This window comes from Pholcus phalangioides, unplaced genomic scaffold (assembly GCF_987345545.1).
Source record: "Pholcus phalangioides strain wild (caught in Gottingen) unplaced genomic scaffold, Ppha-v1.0 ptg000042l_1, whole genome shotgun sequence".
NCBI lineage: Eukaryota > Metazoa > Arthropoda > Arachnida > Araneae > Pholcidae > Pholcus > Pholcus phalangioides.
Genome location: NW_028301628.1, coordinates 32,016,131 through 32,032,516, shown reverse-complemented (window position 1 = coordinate 32,032,516; position 16,386 = coordinate 32,016,131). Strand labels below are relative to the sequence as shown.

The window sequence follows — 16,386 nt, the reverse complement described above, 5'->3', positions numbered from 1 at the left end:
CGAATCTCGGTGGAACCTACTTACTCCGTTAATACGTAGTAATATATAACTTTTTATATTGATGAATTTTTTCTTCTCTCTCTGGTGTTGTTTCTAAAGATTTCTTTTTTGGTACGTGGTTCGATAGTGTAATTTTTAGCACTTGGGATCTCAGTGGAAACTTGTTACTTTATTAAATTATGGTACTTTGGTATACATTTGTACTGAAAAAATTTTTGTTTCTTGGTCCTAATGTTTTCCGGTCGCACACGTGGTTCCATGGTGTAATGGTTAGCACTTTGGACTCTGAATCCAACGATCCGAGTTCGAATCTCGGTGGAACCTTATTACTCTATGAGTTGTGGTACATTTTTACTGATCAAAATTTTTTTCCTGTCTTGGTCCTAAAGTTTCCAGTTCAACGTGCGGTTCCATGGTCCTTTGAATCCAACGATCCGAGTTCGAATCTCGGTGGAACCTACTTACTTCGTTAATACGTAGTAATATATAACTTTTTATATTGATGAATTTTTTCTTCTCTCTCTGGTGTTGTTTCTAAAGATTTTTTTTTTGGTACGTGGTTCGATAGTGTAATTTTTAGCACTTTGGATCTCAGTGGAAACTTGTTACTCCATTAAATTATGGTACTTTGGTATCCATTTGTATTGAAAATTTTTTTGTTTCTTGGTCCTAATGTTTTCCGGTCACGCACGTGGTTCCATGGTGTAATGGTTAGCACTTTGGACTCTGAATCCAACGATCCGAGTTCGAATCTCGGTGGAACCTTGTTACTCTATGAATTGTGGTGCTTTTTTACTGATCAAAATTTTTTTCCTGTCTTCGTCCTAAAGTTTCCAGTTCAACGTGCGGTTCTATGTATCTTTGAATCCAACGATCCGAGTTCGAATCTCGGTGGAACCTACTTACTCCGTTAATACGTAGTAATATATAACTTTTTATATTGATAAATTTTTTCTTCTCTCTCTGGTGTTGTTTCTAAAGATTTGTTTTTTGGTACGTGGTTCGATAGTGTAATTTTTAGCACTTTGGATCTCAGTGGAAACTTGTTACTCCATTAAATTATGGTACTTTGGTATACATTTGTACTGAAAAAAATTTTGTTTCTTGATCCTAATGTTTTCCTGTCGCACACGTGGTTCCATGGTGTAATGGTTAGCACTTTGGACTCTGAATCCAACCATTCGAGTTCGAATCTCGGTGGAACATTGTTACTCCATTAATTATGGTACTTTGGTATACATTTGTATACATGCATTTTTTGTTTCTCTGGTCTTGGTCCTATTGTTTTCGATTTGCAAATGTGGTTCCATGGTGTAATGGTTAGCACTTTGGACTTTGAATCCAACGATTTGAATCTCGGTGGAACATTGTTACTCCATTAATTATGGTACTTTGATATACATTTGTATATATGCATTTTTTGTTTCTCTGGTCTTGGTCCTATTGTTTTCGATTTTCAAAAGTGGTTCCATTGTGTAATGGTTAGCACTTTGGACTTTGAATCCAAGGATTCGAATTTCGGTGGAACCTGCTTACTCCGTTAATACGTAGTAACATATAACTTTTTATATTGATGAATTTTTTCTTCTCCCTCTGGTGTTGTTTCTAAAGATTTCTTTTTTGGTACGTGGTTCGATAGTGTAATTTTTAGCACTTGGGATCTCAGTGGAAACTTGTTACTTTATTAAATTATGGTACTTTGGTATACATTTGTACTGAAAATTTTTTTGTTTCTTGGTCCTAATGTTTTCCGGTCGCACCCGTGGTTCCATGGTGTAATGGATAGCACTTTGGACTGAATCCAACGATCCGAGTTCGAATCTCGGTGGAACCTTGTTACTGTTTGAATTATGGTACCTTTTTACTGATCAAAATTTTTTTCCTGTCTTGGTCCTAAAGTTTCCAGTTCAACGCGTGGTTCCATGGTCCTTTGAATCCAACGATAAGAATTCAAATCTCGGTGGAGCCTTCTTCCTCCCTTAATTCTAATATACTGAACTATATTTTAGTTTCTCTGGTCTTGGTCCTAATGTTTTCGGGTTGCAAGTGTGGTTCCATGGTGTAATGGTTAGCACTTTGGACTTTGAATCCAACGATCCGCGTTCAAATCTCGGTGGAACCTACTTACTTCGCTAATACGTAGTAATATATAACTTTTTATATTGATGAATTTTTTGTTTTCCCTCTGGTGTTGTTTCTAAAGATTTCTTTTTTGGTACGTGGTTCGATAGTGTAATTTTTAGCACTTTGGATCTCAGTGGAAACTTGTTACTCCATTAAATTATGGTACTTTGGTATACATTTGTATTGAAAAATGTTTTTGTTTCTTGGTCCTAATGTTTTCTCGTTACACATGTGTTTCCATGGTGTAATGGTTAGCACTTTGGACTCTGAATCCCGTGATCTGAGTTCCAATCTCGGTGGAACCTTGTTACTCTATGAATTGTGGTGCTTTTTTACAGATCAAAATTTTTTTCCTGTCTTCGTCCTAAAGTTTCCAGTTCAACGCGCGGTTCCATGTACCTTTGAATCCAACGATCCGAGTTCGAATCTCGGTGGAACCTACTTACTCCGTTAATACGTAGTAATATATAACTTTTTATATTGATGAATTTTTTCTTCTCTCTCTGGTGTTGTTTCTAAAGATTTGTTTTTTGGTACGTGGTTCGATAGTGTAATTTTTAGCACTTTGGATCTCAGTGGAAACTTGTTACTCCATTAAATTATGGTACTTTGGTATCCATTTGTATTGAAAATTTTTTTGTTTCTTGGTCCTAATGTTTTCCGGTCACACACGTGGTTCCATGGTGTAATGGTTAGCACTTTGGACTCTGAATCCAACGATCCGAGTTCGAGTCTCGGTGGAACCTTGTTCCTCTATGAATTGTGGTACCTTTTTACTGATCAAAAGTTTTTTCCTGTCTTGGTCCTAAAGTTTCCAGTTCAACGCGCGGTTCCATGTACCTTTGAATCCAACGATCCGAGTTCGAATCTCGGTGGAGCCTTCATTCTCCCTTAATTCTGATATATTGAACTATATTTTTGTTTCTCTGGTAGTAGTCCTGGACATTTCCTGTTTGGCACGTGGTGCCATGGTTAGGACTGAATCCAACCATTCGAGTTCGAATCTCGGTGGAACATTGTTACTCCATTAATTATGGTACTTTGGTACACATTTGTATACATGCATTTTTTGTTTCTCTGGTCTTGGTCCTATTGTTTTCGATTTGCAAATGTGGTTCCATGGTGTAATGGTTAGCACTTTGGACTTTGAATCCAACGATTTGAATCTCGGTGGAACATTGTTGCTCCATTAATTATGGTACTTTGGTATACATTTGTATACATGCATTTTTTGTTTCTCTGGTCTTGGTCCTAATGTTTTCGGGTTGCAAATGTGGTTCCATGGTGTAATGGTTAGCACTTTGGACTTTGAATCCAACGATTCGAATTTCGGTGGAACCTGCTTACTCCGTTAATACGTAGTAACATATAACTTTTTATATTGATGAGTTTTTTCTTCTCCCTCTGGTGTTGTTTCTAAAGATTTCTTTTTTGGTACGTGGTTCGATAGTGTAATTTTTAGCACTTTGGATCTCAGTGGAAACTTGTTACTCCATTAAATTATGGTACTTTGGTATACATTTGTACTGAAAAAATTTTTGTTTCTTGGTCCTAATGTTTTCCGGTCGCACACGTGGTTCCATGGTGTAATGGTTAGCACTTTGGACTCTGAATCCAACGATCCGAGTTCGAATCTCGGTGTAACCTTGTTTCTCTATGATTTGTGGTACTTTGTTACTGATCAAAATTTTTTTCCTGTCTTGGTCCTAAAGTTTCCAGTTCAACGCGTGGTTCCACGGTCCTTTGTATCCAACGATCAGAATTCAAATCTCGGTGGTGCCTTCTTTCTCCCTTAATTCTAATATACTGAACTATATTTTTGTTTCTCTGGTAGTAGTCCTGGACATTTCCTGTTTGGCACGTGGTGCCATCGTTAGGACTGAATCCAACCATTCGAGTTCGAATCTCGGAGGAACATTGTTACTCCATTAATTATAGTACTTTGGTATACATTTGTATACATGCATTTTTTGTTTCTCTGGTCTTGGTCCTATTGTTTTCGATTTGGAAATGTGGTTCCATGGTGTAATGGTTAGCACTTTGGACTTTGAATCCAACGATTTGAATCTCGGTGGAACATTGTTACTCCATTAATTATGGTACTTTGATATACATTTGTATACATGCATTTTTTGTTTCTTTGGTCTTGGTCCTATTGTTTTCGATTTGCAAAAGTGGTTTCATGGTGTAATGGTTAGCACTTTGGACTTTGAATCCAACGATCCGAGTTCGAATCTCGGTGGAACCAACTTACTCCGTTAATACGTAGTAATATATAACTTTTAATATTGATAAATTTTTTCTTCTCTCTCTGGTGTTGTTTCTAAAGATTTGTTTTTTGGTACCTGGTTCGATAGTGTAATTTTTAGCACTTTGGATCTCAGTGGAAACTTGTTACTCCATTAAATTATGGTACTTTGGTATACATTTGTATTGAAAAATTTTTTTGTTTCTTGGTCCTAATGTTTTCTCGTTATACATGTGTTTTCATGTTGTAATGGTTGTCACTTTGGACTCTGAATCCCGCGATCCGAGTTCGGATCTCGGTGGAACCTTGTTTCTCTATGAATTGTGGTACTTTTTTACTGATAAAAATTTTTTTCCTGTCTTGGTCCTAAAGTTTCCAGTTCAACGTGCGGTTCCATGGTCCTTTGAATCCAACGATCAGAATTCAAATCTCGGTGGAGCCTTCTTTCTCCCTTAATTCTGATATATTGAACTATATTTTTGTTTCTCTGGTAGTAGTCCTGGACATTTCCTGTTTGGCACGTGGTGCCATGGTTAGGACTGAATCCAACCATTCGAGTTCGAATCTCGGTGGAACATTGTTACTCCATTAATTATGGTACTTTGGTATACATTTGTCTGCATGAATTTTTGTTTCTCTGGTCTTGGTGCTAATGTTTTCGGGTTGCAAGTGTGGTTCCATGGTGTAATGGTTAGCACTTTGGACTCTGAATCCAACGATCCGAGTTCGAATCTCGGTGGAACCTACTTACTCCGTTAATACGTAGTAATATATAACTTTTTATATTGATAAATTTTTTCTTCTCTCTCTGGTGTTGTTTCTAAAGATTTGTTTTTTGGTACGTGGTTCGATAGTGTAATTTTTAGATCTTTGGATCTCAGTGGAAACTTGTTACTCCATTAAATTATGGTACTTTGGTATACATTTGTACTGAAAAAAATTTTGTTTCTTGATCCTAATGTTTTCCAGTCGCACACGTGGTTCCATGGTGTAATGGTTAGCACTTTGGACTCTGAATCCAACCATTCGAGTTCGAATCTCGGTGGAACATTGTTACTCCATTAATTATGGTACTTTGGTATACATTTGTATACATGCATTTTTTGTTTCTCTGGTCTTGGTCCTATTGTTTTCGATTTGCAAATGTGGTTCCATGGTGTAATGGTTAGCACTTTGGACTTTGAATCCAACGATTTGAATCTCGGTGGAACATTGTTACTCCATTAATTATGGTACTTTGATATACATTTGTATACATGCATTTTTTGTTTCTCTGGTCTTGGTCCTATTGTTTTCGATTTGCAAAAGTGGTTCCATTGTGTAATGGTTAGCACTTTGGACTTTGAATCCAAGGATTCGAATTTCGGTGGAACCTGCTTACTCCGTTAATACGTAGTAACATATAACTTTTTATATTGATGAATTTTTTCTTCTCCCTCTGGTGTTGTTTCTAAAGATTTCTTTTTTGGTACGTGGTTCGATAGTGTAATTTTTAGCACTTGGGATCTCAGTGGAAACTTGTTACTCCATTAAATTATGGTACTTTGGTATACATTTGTACTGAAAATTTTTTTGTTTCTTGGTCCTAATGTTTTCCGGTCGCACACGTGGTTCCATGGTGTAATGGATAGCACTTTGGACTGAATCCAACGATCCGAGTTCGAATCTCGGTGGAACCTTGTTACTGTTTGAATTATGGTACCTTTTTACTGATCAAAATTTTTTTCCTGTCTTGGTCCTAAAGTTTCCAGTTCAACGCGTGGTTCCATGGTCCTTTGAATCCAACGATCAGAATTCAAATCTCGGTGGAGCCTTCTTTCTCCCTTAATTCTAATATACTGAACTATATTTTTGTTTCTCTGGTCTTGGTCCTAATGTTTTCGGGTTGCAAGTGTGGTTCCATGGTGTAATGGTTAGCACTTTGGACTTCGAATCCAATGATCCGCGTTCAAATCTCGGTGGAACCTACTTACTCCGCTAATACGTAGTAATATATAACTTTTTATATTGATGAATTTTTTCTTTTCTCTCTGGTGTTGTTTCTAAAGATTTCTTTTTTGGTACGTGGTTCGATAGTGTAATTTTTAGCACTTTGGATCTCAGTGGAAACTTGTTACTCCATTAAATTATGGTACTTTGGTATCCATTTGTACTGAAAAAATTTTTGTTTCTTGATCCTAATGTTTTCTAGTCGCACACGTGGTTCCATGGTGTAATGGTTGTCACTTTGGACTCTGAATCCAACGATCCGAGTTCGAATCTCGGTGGAACCTTGTTACTCTATGAATTGTGATGCTTTTTTACTGATCAAAATTTTTTTCCTGTCTTCGTCCTAAAGTTTCCAGTTCAACGCGCGGTTCCATGTACCTTTGAATCCAACGATCCGAGTTCGAATCTCGGTGGAACCTACTTACTCCGTTAATACGTAGTAATATATAACTTTTTATATTGATAAATTTTTTCTTCTCTCTCTGGTGTTGTTTCTAAAGATTTGTTTTTTGGTACGTGGTTCGATAGTGTAATTTTTAGCACTTTGGATCTCAGTGGAAACTTGTTACTCCATTAAATTATGGTACTTTGGTATACATTTGTACTGAAAATATTTTTGTTTCTTGATCCTAATGTTTTCCAGTCGCGCACGTGGTTCTATGGTGTAATGGTTATCACTTTGGACTCTGAATCCAACGATCCGAGTTCGAATCTCGGTGGAACCTTGTTACTCAATGAGTTGTGATACTTTTTTACTGATCAAAATTTTTTTCCTGTCTTGGTCCTAAAGTTTCCAGTTCAACGTGCGGTTCCATGGTCCTTTGAATCCAAAGATCAGAATTCAAATCTCGGTGGAGCCTTCTTTCTCCCTTGAGTCTGATATATTGAACTATATTTTTGTTTCTCTGGTAGTAGTCCTGGACATTTCCTGTTTGGCACGTGGTGCCATGGTTAGGGCTGAATCCAACCATTCGAGTTCGAATCTCGGTGGAACATTGTTACTCCATTAAATTATGGTACTTTGGTATCCATTTGTACTGAAAAAATTTTTGTTTCTTGATCCTAATGTTTTCCAGTCGCACACGTGGTTCCATGGTGTAATGTTTATCCCTTTGGACTCTGAATCCAACGATCCGAGTTCGAATCTCGGTGGAACCTTGTTACTCTATGAATTGTGATGCTTTTTTACTGATCAAAATTTTTTTCCTGTCTTCGTCCTAAAGTTTCCAGTTGAACGCGCGGTTCCATGTACCTTTGAATCCAACGATCCGAGTTCGAATCTCGGTGGAACCTACTTACTCCGTTAATACGTAGTAATATATAACTTTTTATATTGATAAATTTTTTCTTCTCTCTCTGGTGTTGTTTCTAAAGATTTGTTTTTTGGTACGTGGTTCGATAGTGTAATTTTTAGCACTTTGGATCTCAGTGGAAACTTGTTACTCCATTAAATTATGGTACTTTGGTATACATTTGTACTGAAAAAATTTTTGTTTCTTGATCCTAATGTTTTCCAGTCGCACACGTGGTTCCATGGTGTAATGGTGATCACTTTGGACTCTGAATCCAACGATCCGAGTTCGAATCTCGGTGGAACCTTGTTACTCAATGAGTTGTGATACTTTTTTACTGATCAAAATTTTTTTCCTGTCTTGGTCCTAAAGTTTCCAGTTCAACGTGCGGTTCCATGGTCCTTTGAATCCAAAGATCAGAATTCAAATCTCGGTGGAGCCTTCTTTCTCCCTTGAGTCTGATATATTGAACTATATTTTTGTTTCTCTGGTAGTAGTCCTGGACATTTCCTGTTTGGCACGTGGTGCCATGGTTAGGGCTGAATCCAACCATTCGAGTTCGAATCTCGGTGGAACATTGTTACTCCATTAATTATGGTACTTTGGTATACATTTGTATACATGAATTTTTTGTTTCTCTGGTCTTGGTCCTAATGTTTTCAGGTTGCAAATGTGGTTCCATGGTGTAATGGTTAGCACTTTGGACTTTGAATCCAACGATCCGAGTTCGAATCTCGGTGGAACCTACTTACTCCGTTAATACGTAGTAATATATAACTTTTTATATTGATGAATTTTTTCTTCTCTCTGTGGTGTTGTTTCTAAAGATTTTTTTTTTGGTACGTGGTTCGATAGTGTAATTTTTAGCACTTTGGATCTCAGTGGAAACTTGTTACTCCATTAAATTATGGTACTTTGGTGGTCGGCTGAAGTTGGTGTGGTCGGCTGAAGTTGGTTTTCTGTGGTTCCCAACTTCAAGGCGCAAATGCGAGCCGATCTCCCCGTTAAAAAGTCTCGCCACAGAGAGCAACAGTCCTACAACGGTAAATCATTCAACCATAACACTTCACTCATAGTTAGTAAAACTGGGGGCAGATGACAGCACTACACATAACAAGCATTACACAGAAAACAAACTTTACGTCAGGTTGCACTACACGTACACGCACATTCCCGCATGTACCGATTCGTTGGGGGGTTCCGCGGGGGGGGGGGGGTGCATGTGTGGTGTAGCAGTAGTAGGTAGGGGCTCGGGGATCCATGATGTTCTTAAGTCAGCCACCTCGTTGGGCAATTTGCCTGTCGTGGCGTTGTATTTGTATTTGTATTTGTATTGAAAAATTTTTTTGTTTCTTGGTCCTAATGTTTTCTCGTTGTACATGTGTTTCCATGGTGTAATGGTTAGCACTTTGGACTCTGAATCCCGCGATCCGAGTTCGGATCTCGGTGGAACCTTGTTACTCTATGAATTGTGGTACCTTTTTTACTGATCAAAATTTTTTTCCTGTCTTGGTCCTAAAGTTTCCAGTTCAACGCGCGGTTCCATGTACCTTTGAATCCAACGATCCGAGTTCGAATCTCGGTGGAGCCTTCATTCTCCCTTAATTCTGATATATTGAACTATATTTTTGTTTCTCTGGTAGTAGTCCTGGACATTTCCTGTTTGGCACGTGGTGCCATGGTTAGGACTGAATCCAACCATTCGAGTTCGAATCTCGGTGGAACATTGTTACTCCATTAATTATGGTACTTTGGTATACATTTGTATACATGAATTTTTGTTTCTCTGGTCTTGGTCCTAATGTTTTCAGGTTGCAAATGTGGTTCGATGGTGTAATGGTTAGCACTTTGGACTCTGAATCCAACGATCCGAGTTCGAATCTCGGCGGAACCTTTTTACTCTATGAATTGTGGTGCTTTTTTACAGATCAAAATTTTTTTCCTGTCTTCGTCCTAAAGTTTCCAGTTCAACGCGCGGTTCCATGTACGTTTGAATCCAACGATCCGAGTTCGAATCTCGGTGGAACCTACTTACTCCGTTAATACGTAGTAATATATAACTTTTTATATTGATGAATTTTTTCTTCTCTCTCTGGTGTTGTTTCTAAAGATTTGTTTTTTGGTACGTGGTTCGATAGTGTAATTTTTAGCACTTTGGATCTCAGTGGAAACTTGTTACTCCATTAAGTTATGGTACTTTGGTATACATTTGTATTGAAAATTTTTTTGTTTCTTGGTCCTAATGTTTTCCAGCCACGCGCGTGTTGCCATGGTGTAATGGTGAGCACTTTGGACTCTGAATCCAACGATCCGAGTTCGAATCTCGGTGGAACCTTGTTACTCTATGAGTTGTGGTACATTTTTACTGATCAAAATTTTTTTCCTGTCTTGGTCCTAAAGTTTCCAGTTCAACGCGCGGTTCCATGTACCTTTGAATCCAACGATCCGAGTTCGAATCTCGGTGGAGCCTTCTTTCTCCCTTAATTCTGATATATTGAACTATATTTTTGTTTCTCTGGTAGTAGTCCTGGACATTTCCTGTTTGGCACGTGGTGCCATGGTTAGGACTGAATCCAACCATTCGAGTTCGAATCTCGGTGGAACATTGTTACTCCATTAATTATGGTACTTTGGTACACATTTGTATACATGCATTTTTTGTTTCTCTGGTCTTGGTCCTATTGTTTTCGATTTGCAAATGTGGTTCCATGGTGTAATGGTTAGCACTTTGGACTTTGAATCCAACGATTTGAATCTCGGTGGAACATTGTTACTCCATTAATTATGGTACTTTGATATACATTTGTATACATGCATTTTTTGTTTCTCTGGTCTTGGTCCTATTGTTTTCGATTTGCAAATGTGGTTCCATGGTGTAATGGTTAGCACTTTGGACTTTGAATCCAACGATTTGAATCTCGGTGGAACATTGTTACTCCATTAATTATGGTACTTTGATATACATTTGTATACATGCATTTTTTGTTTCTCTGGTCTTGGTCCTATTGTTTTCGATTTGCAAATGTGGTTCCATGGTGTAATGGTTAGCACTTTGGACTTTGAATCCAACGATTCGAATTTCGGTGGAACCTGCTTGCTCCGTTAATACGTAGTAACATATAACTTTTTATATTGATGAATTTTTTCTTCTCCCTCTGGTGTTGTTTCTAAAGGTTTGTTTTTTGGTACGTGGTTCGATAGTGTAATTTTTAGCACTTTGGATCTCAGTGGAAACTTGTTACTCCATTAAATTATGGTACTTTGGTATACATTTGTATTGAAAAATTTTTTTGTTTCTTGGTCCTAATGTTTTCTCGTTATACATGTGTTTCCATGGTGTAATGGTTAGCACTTTGGACTCTGAATCCCGCGATCCGAGTTCGAATCTCGGTGGAACCTTGTTTCTCTATGAATTGTGGTACTTTTTTACTGATCAAAATTTTTTTCCTGTCTTGGTCCTAAAGTTTCCAGTTCAACGTGCGGTTCCATGGTCCTTTGAATCCAACGATCAGAATTCAAATCTCGGTGGAGCCTTCTTTCTCCCTTAATTCTGATATATTGAACTATATTTTTGTTTCTCTGGTAGTAGTCCTGGACATTTCCTGTTTGGCACGTGGTGCCATGGTTAGGACTGAATCCAACCATTCGAGTTCGAATCTCGGTGGAACATTGTTACTCCATTAATCATGGTACTTTGGTATACATTTGTCTGCATGAATTTTTGTTTCTCTGGTCTTGGTGCTAATGTTTTCGGGTTGCAAGTGTGGTTCCATGGTGTAATGGTTAGCACTTTGGACTTTGAATCCAACGATCCGAGTTCAAATCTCGGTGGAACCTACTTACTCCGCTAATACGTAGTAATATATAACTTTTTATATTGATGAATTTTTTCTTCTCTCTCTGGTTTTGTTTCTAAAGATTTCTTTCTTGGTACGTGGTTCGATAGTGTAATTTTTAGCACTTTGGATCTCAGTGGAAACTTGTTACTCCATTAAATTATGGTACTTTGGTATCCATTTGTATTGAAAATTTTTTTGTTTCTTATTCCTAATGTTTTCCGGTCACACACGTGGTTCCATGGTGTAATGGTTAGCACTTTGGACTCTGAATCCAACGATCCGAGTTCGAATCTCGGTGGAACCTTGTTACTCTATGAATTGTGGTACCTTTTTACTGATCAAAATTTTTTTCCTGTCTTGGTCCTAAAGTTTCCAGTTCAACGCGCGGTTCCATGTACCTTTGAATCCAACGATCCGAGTTCGAATCTCGGTGGAGCCTTCATTCTCCCTTAATTCTGATATATTGAACTATATTTTTGTTTCTCTGGTAGTAGTCCTGGACATTTCCTGTTTGGCACGTGGTGCCATGGTTAGGACTGAATCCAACCATTCGAGTTCGAATCTCGGTGGAACATTGTTACTCCATTAATTATGGTACTTTGGTATACATTTGTATACATGAATTTTTGTTTCTCTGGTCTTGGTCCTAATGTTTTCAGGTTGCAAATGTGGTTCGATGGTGTAATGGTTATCACTTTGGACTTTGAATCCAACGATCCGAGTTCGAATCTCGGCGGAACCTTGTTACTCTATGAATTGTGGTGCTTTTTTACAGATCAAAATTTTTTTCCTGTCTTCGTCCTAAAGTTTCCAGTTCAACGCGCGGTTCCATGTACGTTTGAATCCAACGATCCGAGTTCGAATCTCGGTGGAACCTACTTACTCCGTTAATACGTAGTAATATATAACTTTTTATATTGATGAATTTTTTCTTCTCTCTCTGGTGTTGTTTCTAAAGATTTTTTTTTTGGTACGTGGTTCGATAGTGTAATTTTTAGCACTTTGGATCTCAGTGGAAACTTGTTACTCTATTAAATTATGGTACTTTGGTATCCATTTTTATTGAAAATTATTTTGTTTCTTGGTCCTAATGTTTTCCGGTCACACACGTGGTTCCATGGTGTAATGGTTAGCACTTTGGACTCTGAATCCAACGATCTGAGTTCGAATCTCGGTGGAACCTTGTTACTCTATGAATTGTGTTACCTTTTTACTGATCAAAATTTTTTTCCTGTCTTGGTCCTAAAGTTTCCAGTTCAACGCGCGGTTCCATGTACCTTTGAATCCAACGATCCGAGTTCGAATCTCGGTGGAGCCTTGATTCTCCCTTAATTCTGATATATTGAACTATATTTTTGTTTCTCTGGTAGTAGTCCTGGACATTTCCTGTTTGGCACGTGGTGCCATGGTTAGGACTGAATCCAACCATTCGAGTTCGATTCTCGGTGGAACATTGATACTCCATTAATTATGGTACTTTGGTATACATTTGTATACATGAATTTTTGTTTCTCTGGTCTTGGTCCTAATGTTTTCAGGTTGCAAATGTGGTTCGATGGTGTAATGGTTAGCACTTTGGACTTTGAATCCAACCATTCGAGTTCGAACCTCGGTGGAACATTGTTACTCCATTAAATTATGGTACTTTGGTATCCATTTGTACTGAAAAAATTTTTGTTTCTTGATCCTAATGTTTTCCAGTCGCACACGTGGTTCCATGGTGTAATGGTTATCCCTTTGGACTCTGAATCCAACGATCCGAGTTCGAATCTCGGTGGAACCTTGTTACTCTATGAATTGTGATGCTTTTTTACTGATCAAAATTTTTTTCCTGTCTTCGTCCTAAAGTTTCCAGTTCAACGCGCGGTTCCATGTACCTTTGAATCCAACGATCCGAGTTCGAATCTCGGTGGAACCTACTTACTCCGTTAATACGTAGTAATATATAACTTTTTATATTGATAAATTTTTTCTTCTCTCTCTGGTGTTGTTTCTAAAGATTTGTTTTTTGGTACGTGGTTCGATAGTGTAATTTTTAGCACTTTGGATCTCAGTGGAAACTTGTTACTCCATTAAATTATGGTACTTTGGTATACATTTGTACTGAAAAAATTTTTGTTTCTTGATCCTAATGTTTTCCAGTCGCACACGTGGTTCCATGGTGTAATGGTGATCACTTTGGACTCTGAATCCAACGATCCGAGTTCGAATCTCGGTGGAACCTTGTTACTCAATGAGTTGTGATACTTTTTTACTGATCAAAATTTTTTTCCTGTCTTGGTCCTAAAGTTTCCAGTTCAACGTGCGGTTCCATGGTCCTTTGAATCCAAAGATCAGAATTCAAATCTCGGTGGAGCCTTCTTTCTCCCTTGAGTCTGATATATTGAACTATATTTTTGTTTCTCTGGTAGTAGTCCTGGACATTTCCTGTTTGGCACGTGGTGCCATGGTTAGGGCTGAATCCAACCATTCGAGTTCGAATCTCGGTGGAACATTGTTACTCCATTAATTATGGTACTTTGGTATACATTTGTATACATGAATTTTTTGTTTCTCTGGTCTTGGTCCTAATGTTTTCAGGTTGCAAATGTGGTTCCATGGTGTAATGGTTAGCACTTTGGACTTTGAATCCAACGATCCGAGTTCGAATCTCGGTGGAACCTACTTACTCCGTTAATACGTAGTAATGTATAATTTTTTATATTGATGAATTTTTTCTTCTCTCTCTGGTGTTGTTTCTAAAGATTTGTTTTTTGGTACGTGGTTCGATAGTGTAATTTTTAGCACTTTGGATCTCAGTGGAAACTTGTTACTCCATTAAGTTATGGTACTTTGGTATACATTTGTATTGAAAATTTTTTTGTTTCTTGGTGCTAATGTTTTCCAGTCACACACGTGGTTCCATGGTGTAATGGTTAGCACTTTGGACTCTGAATCCAACGATGCTAGTTCGAATCTCGGTGGAACCTTGTTACTCTATGAATTGTGGTGCTTTTTTACAGATCAAAATTTTTTTCCTGTCTTCGTCCTAAAGTTTCCAGTTCAACGCGCGGTTCCATGTACCTTTGAATCCAACGATCCGAGTTCGAATCTCGGTGGAACCTACTTACTCCGTTAATACGTAGTAATATATAACTTTTTATATTGATGAATTTTTTCTTCTCTCTGTGGTGTTGTTTCTAAAGATTTTTTTTTTGGTACGTGGTTCGATAGTGTAATTTTTAGCACTTTGGATCTCAGTGGAAACTTGTTACTCCATTAAATTATGGTACTTTGGTATACATTTGTATTGAAAAATTTTTTTGTTTCTTGGTCCTAATGTTTTCTCGTTACACATGTGTTTCCATGGTGTAATGGTTAGCACTTTGGACTCTGAATCCCGCGATCTGAGTTCGAATCTCGGTGGAACCTTGTTACTCTATGAATTGTGGTGCTTTTTTACAGATCAAAATTTTTTTCCTGTCTTCGTCCTAAAGTTTCCAGTTCAACGCGCGGTTCCATGTACCTTTGAATCCAACGATCCGAGTTCGAATCTCGGTGGAGCCTTCATTCTCCCTTAATTCTGATATATTGAACTATATTTTTGTTTCTCTGGTAGTAGTCCTGGACATTTCCTGTTTGGCACGTGGTGCCATGGTTAGGACTGAATCCAACCATTCGAGTTCGAATCTCGGTGGAACATTGTTACTCCATTAATTATGGTACTTTGGTATACATTTGTATACATGAATTTTTGTTTCTCTGGTCTTGGTCCTAATGTTTTCAGGTTGCAAATGTGGTTCGATGGTGTAATGGTTAGCACTTTGGACTCTGAATCCAACGATCCGAGTTCGAATCTCGGCGGAACCTTGTTACTCTATGAATTGTGGTGCTTTTTTACAGATCAAAATTTTTTTCCTGTCTTCGTCCTAAAGTTTCCAGTTCAACGCGCGGTTCCATGTACGTTTGAATCCAACGATCCGAGTTCGAATCTCGGTGGAACCTACTTACTCCGTTAATACGTAGTAATATATAACTTTTTATATTGATGAATTTTTTCTTCTCTCTCTGGTGTTGTTTCTAAAGATTTGTTTTTTGGTACGTGGTTCGATAGTGTAATTTTTAGCACTTTGGATCTCAGTGGAAACTTGTTACTCCATTAAGTTATGGTACTTTGGTATACATTTGTATTGAAAAATTTTTTTGTTTCTTGGTCCTAATGTTTTCTCGTTGTACATGTGTTTCCATGGTGTAATGGTTAGCACTTTGGACTCTGAATCCCGCGATCCGAGTTCGGATCTCGGTGGAACCTTGTTACTCTATGAGTTGTGGTACATTTTTACTGATCAAAATTTTTTTCCTGTCTTGGTCCTAAAGTTTCCAGTTCAACGTGCGGTTCCATGGTCCTTTGAATCCAACGATCAGAATTCAAATCTCGGTGGAGCCTTCTTTCTCCCTTAATTCTGATATATTGAACTATATTTTTGTTTCTCTGGTAGTAGTCCTGGACATTTCCTGTTTGGCACGTGGTGCCATGGTTAGGACTGAATCCAACCATTCGAGTTCGAATCTCGGTGGAACATTGTTACTCCATTAATTATGGTACTTTGGTACACATTTGTATACATGCATTTTTTGTTTCTCTGGTCTTGGTCCTATTGTTTTCGATTTGCAAATGTGGTTCCATGGTGTAATGGTTAGCACTTTGGACTTTGAATCCAACGATTTGAATCTCGGTGGAACATTGTTACTCCATTAATTATGGTACTTTGATATACATTTGTATACATGCATTTTTTGTTTCTCTGGTCTTGGTCCTATTGTTTTCGATTTGCAAATGTGGTTCCATGGTGTAATGGTTAGCACTTTGGACTTTGAATCCAACGATTTGAATCTCGGTGGAACATTGTTACTC

At 37.9% G+C, this 16,386-nt stretch overlaps 26 non-coding genes across 26 annotated transcripts; all 26 read left to right on the top strand.

The window, feature by feature from the left end:
* Positions 1-252: 252 nt before the first annotated feature.
* TRNAQ-CUG (transfer RNA glutamine (anticodon CUG)) lies at positions 253-324 on the top strand. The gene has a single exon. It is a non-coding gene; the product is annotated as a tRNA-Gln (tRNA).
* A 369-nt stretch (positions 325-693) lies between these two features.
* TRNAQ-CUG (transfer RNA glutamine (anticodon CUG)) lies at positions 694-765 on the top strand. Its single transcript has one exon. It is a non-coding gene; the product is annotated as a tRNA-Gln (tRNA).
* Positions 766-1,764: 999 nt separating this feature from the next.
* TRNAS-UGA (transfer RNA serine (anticodon UGA)) lies at positions 1,765-1,834 on the top strand. Its single transcript has one exon. It is a non-coding gene; the product is annotated as a tRNA-Ser (tRNA).
* A 216-nt stretch (positions 1,835-2,050) lies between these two features.
* Positions 2,051-2,122, top strand: TRNAQ-UUG (transfer RNA glutamine (anticodon UUG)). The gene has a single exon. It is a non-coding gene; the product is annotated as a tRNA-Gln (tRNA).
* Positions 2,123-2,798: 676 nt separating this feature from the next.
* On the top strand, positions 2,799-2,870 carry TRNAQ-CUG (transfer RNA glutamine (anticodon CUG)). Its single transcript has one exon. It is a non-coding gene; the product is annotated as a tRNA-Gln (tRNA).
* An 829-nt stretch (positions 2,871-3,699) lies between these two features.
* Positions 3,700-3,771, top strand: TRNAQ-CUG (transfer RNA glutamine (anticodon CUG)). The gene has a single exon. It is a non-coding gene; the product is annotated as a tRNA-Gln (tRNA).
* A 529-nt stretch (positions 3,772-4,300) lies between these two features.
* Positions 4,301-4,372, top strand: TRNAQ-UUG (transfer RNA glutamine (anticodon UUG)). The gene has a single exon. It is a non-coding gene; the product is annotated as a tRNA-Gln (tRNA).
* A 673-nt stretch (positions 4,373-5,045) lies between these two features.
* On the top strand, positions 5,046-5,117 carry TRNAQ-CUG (transfer RNA glutamine (anticodon CUG)). Its single transcript has one exon. It is a non-coding gene; the product is annotated as a tRNA-Gln (tRNA).
* Positions 5,118-5,981: 864 nt separating this feature from the next.
* TRNAS-UGA (transfer RNA serine (anticodon UGA)) lies at positions 5,982-6,051 on the top strand. Its single transcript has one exon. It is a non-coding gene; the product is annotated as a tRNA-Ser (tRNA).
* A 216-nt stretch (positions 6,052-6,267) lies between these two features.
* Positions 6,268-6,339, top strand: TRNAR-UCG (transfer RNA arginine (anticodon UCG)). The gene has a single exon. It is a non-coding gene; the product is annotated as a tRNA-Arg (tRNA).
* Positions 6,340-6,573: 234 nt separating this feature from the next.
* On the top strand, positions 6,574-6,645 carry TRNAQ-CUG (transfer RNA glutamine (anticodon CUG)). Its single transcript has one exon. It is a non-coding gene; the product is annotated as a tRNA-Gln (tRNA).
* A 369-nt stretch (positions 6,646-7,014) lies between these two features.
* TRNAQ-CUG (transfer RNA glutamine (anticodon CUG)) lies at positions 7,015-7,086 on the top strand. Its single transcript has one exon. It is a non-coding gene; the product is annotated as a tRNA-Gln (tRNA).
* Positions 7,087-7,447: 361 nt separating this feature from the next.
* On the top strand, positions 7,448-7,519 carry TRNAQ-CUG (transfer RNA glutamine (anticodon CUG)). Its single transcript has one exon. It is a non-coding gene; the product is annotated as a tRNA-Gln (tRNA).
* A 369-nt stretch (positions 7,520-7,888) lies between these two features.
* TRNAQ-CUG (transfer RNA glutamine (anticodon CUG)) lies at positions 7,889-7,960 on the top strand. The gene has a single exon. It is a non-coding gene; the product is annotated as a tRNA-Gln (tRNA).
* A 367-nt stretch (positions 7,961-8,327) lies between these two features.
* On the top strand, positions 8,328-8,399 carry TRNAQ-UUG (transfer RNA glutamine (anticodon UUG)). Its single transcript has one exon. It is a non-coding gene; the product is annotated as a tRNA-Gln (tRNA).
* A 1,076-nt stretch (positions 8,400-9,475) lies between these two features.
* Positions 9,476-9,547, top strand: TRNAQ-CUG (transfer RNA glutamine (anticodon CUG)). Its single transcript has one exon. It is a non-coding gene; the product is annotated as a tRNA-Gln (tRNA).
* Positions 9,548-9,919: 372 nt separating this feature from the next.
* Positions 9,920-9,988, top strand: TRNAQ-CUG (transfer RNA glutamine (anticodon CUG)). The gene has a single exon. It is a non-coding gene; the product is annotated as a tRNA-Gln (tRNA).
* Positions 9,989-10,980: 992 nt separating this feature from the next.
* On the top strand, positions 10,981-11,052 carry TRNAQ-CUG (transfer RNA glutamine (anticodon CUG)). The gene has a single exon. It is a non-coding gene; the product is annotated as a tRNA-Gln (tRNA).
* Positions 11,053-11,418: 366 nt separating this feature from the next.
* On the top strand, positions 11,419-11,490 carry TRNAQ-UUG (transfer RNA glutamine (anticodon UUG)). Its single transcript has one exon. It is a non-coding gene; the product is annotated as a tRNA-Gln (tRNA).
* Positions 11,491-11,724: 234 nt separating this feature from the next.
* Positions 11,725-11,796, top strand: TRNAQ-CUG (transfer RNA glutamine (anticodon CUG)). The gene has a single exon. It is a non-coding gene; the product is annotated as a tRNA-Gln (tRNA).
* A 366-nt stretch (positions 11,797-12,162) lies between these two features.
* Positions 12,163-12,234, top strand: TRNAQ-UUG (transfer RNA glutamine (anticodon UUG)). Its single transcript has one exon. It is a non-coding gene; the product is annotated as a tRNA-Gln (tRNA).
* A 369-nt stretch (positions 12,235-12,603) lies between these two features.
* Positions 12,604-12,675, top strand: TRNAQ-CUG (transfer RNA glutamine (anticodon CUG)). The gene has a single exon. It is a non-coding gene; the product is annotated as a tRNA-Gln (tRNA).
* A 528-nt stretch (positions 12,676-13,203) lies between these two features.
* Positions 13,204-13,275, top strand: TRNAQ-CUG (transfer RNA glutamine (anticodon CUG)). The gene has a single exon. It is a non-coding gene; the product is annotated as a tRNA-Gln (tRNA).
* A 369-nt stretch (positions 13,276-13,644) lies between these two features.
* On the top strand, positions 13,645-13,716 carry TRNAQ-CUG (transfer RNA glutamine (anticodon CUG)). Its single transcript has one exon. It is a non-coding gene; the product is annotated as a tRNA-Gln (tRNA).
* Positions 13,717-14,083: 367 nt separating this feature from the next.
* TRNAQ-UUG (transfer RNA glutamine (anticodon UUG)) lies at positions 14,084-14,155 on the top strand. The gene has a single exon. It is a non-coding gene; the product is annotated as a tRNA-Gln (tRNA).
* Positions 14,156-15,269: 1,114 nt separating this feature from the next.
* TRNAQ-CUG (transfer RNA glutamine (anticodon CUG)) lies at positions 15,270-15,341 on the top strand. The gene has a single exon. It is a non-coding gene; the product is annotated as a tRNA-Gln (tRNA).
* The last annotated feature ends 1,045 nt before the right edge of the window (positions 15,342-16,386 follow it).